Source organism: Limulus polyphemus, unplaced genomic scaffold (assembly GCF_000517525.1).
Source record: "Limulus polyphemus unplaced genomic scaffold, Limulus_polyphemus-2.1.2 Scaffold1441, whole genome shotgun sequence".
In the NCBI taxonomy this organism is placed as follows: Eukaryota; Metazoa; Arthropoda; class Merostomata; order Xiphosura; family Limulidae; genus Limulus; species Limulus polyphemus.
This window is the reverse complement of record NW_013667051.1, coordinates 204,067-207,504: the sequence shown is the minus strand read 5'-3', so window position 1 is coordinate 207,504 and position 3,438 is coordinate 204,067.

The following is a 3,438-nucleotide window of genomic DNA, read 5'->3' as shown; positions in this document are numbered from 1 at the left end:
CAGACAATTCCAGAAAAGGCCGCAGGCCTAATAGCCTTTCGCAGGAACTAGCAGTTATACTTGCTCGGAGGGCGGGAATTTCTACCAGTAATACTGAAGAGAGGAGAAATAGAACAAGATAGAAATATCGTAAATAAATCAAACAAGAATAGCTAAATATTCTTTTTTTTTTGTTCTTCTTTTGCAGACCAGAATTTCATATCCTTAAATTTATTCGCTTAACAATGGGAATCTTAGCGGCTGGTGCGATTACTGTTGGAGATGGATTAAAAGCAAACAAACAAAAGTACCAAAGCAGTTTTCTGACTTGTTTTCTTGATGTAAAAGAACTCGTTAAGCTCACTTGAAAAAGACAACTTACAACGTTGTCGTCGACTCTCAAGAGTCCTTGTTATTTTTTTTTGTTTTTTTCGGGCTTCATGCTTTGTCATAAAAAATAATTTTTCCGACCCCCATATGCGTAGTGCTAAACGTATAGGTCTGATACATTCATTTATAGTTGTCAATGTGTGTGTGTGTGTTTTGTTGTTGTTTTTGTGTGTGTGTGTGCGCGCGCGCGCGCTTGCCACTACAGTATTTTCAGAGTGCTTTTATTTATGGAATTTAAAGTAAACACACGTATCAACATTTGCTCTTGCTCGAATATTTAACATCACCAGCTTCAAAGCAAATACATTTCAGCTTCAAATATTCCTTGCACAAACTCTGTAGTTATTGATCAGAATATTTTCTTTCATAATGTGTCATAGCCTTAGGGAGAGTTATGTCTGAACCGAAAATCTCTGATGTTTTGATATGTCAGGTTTAAGACAACGAATTGTTTGGAGCTCTAAACATTATATTCTTAATTTACATAATTAATTAAGAGGAATGTTTTTATCTCACATTAAAATTCAATTATATCGATATTGCACGTTAATACTATTATTCAAGACCGTGCGCAGGAATTTAAATTTGATCGCTATTCTGGAGGGGGGGGGGTCGGGAACACGTTAAACACACATACATTATGTGTGTGTGTGTATATAACATATCAGCACATGCACATGCATCATGTACATAGAAATAAACAGTTATACACACACCGTATGCATATTTATTGGGGCGGGCCCTACCCCCTGCATGCTCCCCCACCCCGTGCACGCCCCTGCTACTTATTTACGAATAACTAAAAGGGAACGTGTAGCGCATGTTTGTTTTAAAGTTTTAACCTGATTAATCCTTTTTTTTTTTGCAAAGGAATTTCACAAGTTAAAAAAAAAACGTGCTTCCAGACCACGAATCACGTACAGTAGTGTTTGCTAAATACTGCATTGATATGACTGCACCGTATCTCATGATCAACAGTTATCTGCGAAACCTATTTTGAATAAAGTGTTATTCAAAAGACGTACATATAGAGGTTCACGCGTCTGTCTGTGTAAGTACGTGTATAGAATTACTGTTTGGTTATCGTGGGGAAAAGCAGTTTTATTTCCATTGTGAATTTTCCTTCTAAAACAATGCTTTACAATAACCCTAAACTAACAATATTTTAAAGTGTAGAAGGCAAATTAAAATTGGAGGAGCCCAAAGTTTATTTGACTGCGCGAAGCAAGGGAATGTGCGCCTCAGGAGCACCCATTACGGCCCGGGTCCAGGACTCGCCTTAAGACCCTGCTTTTCCTGAGAGTAATTTTCCTAATTTTGGTGTATTTTTACTGAGACAGATTGAAAAGTGAGTGGGGGCGACCCCCCGCTTCCTACTCCACTATTACTACCTCTTTTTTTGAACTGGTACTGATACTAGCGACCCCTTTATCTATGTTATGTTTACAGCATAAAATACTAAAAAATAAAGAATTATTGAAATAATGAACATAATCGAATTTTCGATGGCGTGAATGTGCCCGTTTGGATGAGCGCAGCTGTTTCGTTCGTGGACTGATGTCTGTGCTGTACAAAAACGATGGAAAAAAAAAGAAAGTATACGTAGGTCGTAGTACAAATTAAACTCGCTTCTGCGAAGATTTTTTCGAACCATCGCAACGAACAACATTTTTGTTTCATGTGAGAATGCGGTGGGTTTTATTTAGTGTAATAACAATAAAAAGTTACTGATATTTTGAAAAACACTGGGTGTATAAAATACTGTACATCAGAGGCAACCCCAGGGGAGTAGCCAGCATTAAACGTGGAATATGTGGAATTTTTATTCTACACAGAGAATTTAAGTAACTTACGTGAAAGTCGAGTGTTGGTTAAAAAAAATCAGAAGATAGTGGACCTTTTATACTTTTTTTTCAGAATATTGTGGTGGTCATTTTACAGTAATTTTAGAATTTTCTTCTCTTTACTAAACTACTGACCAGAGAGAAGGCAGCTAATCAGCAGCTCCCTACCATTCACTGTCCACGTTAATAGAATAACTGTCATCCTTATAACGCATACACAGCTTAAAGTGAGGAGAATAGAATATGGCATTTTATTTTTAAGAGCTTTGTTGATTTAATCATTTAGCTATGATGTCATAAATACTTCTCTGACTTTTATACAATCATTAGAGTATCTTAAATATATATAAAATAGTGAAAAGAGTACAATAATTATTATTATTATCTTGATATTCCTAGCTTTATTTCATATAATAGCAAATAGATTGATATGTACTTGTACCTCACTGAGATAAATTCGGGATTTCTTAAACTTCTATTTAGTTTTAAGTCAAAGATTAGTCGTAAAAGAAAGCTAACTATTGTTATTTATTTGAAAGGCAAAGTGAATTTTGCTTTTATTTCGAGTTTCAAAGATAAAAAAAAATCTAAATTGAAATGATTACTTTCAAATAACGCATTAAAACTCAACAAAACTGATAACTGCAACCTCCGCTGGTTTCTTTATGAAATACGTTCATTAGTACATACTGATTCACGCCGTCTAATTAAATTGTTTGTTCTAAAATGTAAATTGGTGACAGTTTATAATACTGTATTCACAAGCTTCTCAACTAATGTGCGAATACAAAGTGAATTATAAGTATTCCAGGACTCCAGTGGCTCAGCGGTAAGTCTGAAGGATTATAACGCTAAAAACCGGATTTATATATCCTTGTGGGCACAGCACAGATAGCCCAATGTGTAGCTTTGTGCTTAATTACAAACAAGAAAGTATTCCAGTTGTATTTATATTTTTCATTATAACAACAGTGCTTTACATTCTTGAATAATGCTGAATATAAGCAAGGGTTCTTTAACAAGAGTTCTTGAATACTGCTAAATACAAGCAAGGGTTCTTTAACAAGAGTTCTTGAATAATACCGAATATAAGCAAGGGTTCTTTAACAAGAGTTCTTGAATACTGCTGAATACAAGCAAGGGTTCTTTAACAAGAGTTCTTGAATACTGCTGAATACAAGCAAGGGTTCTTTAACAAGAGTTATTGAATACTGCTGAATATAAA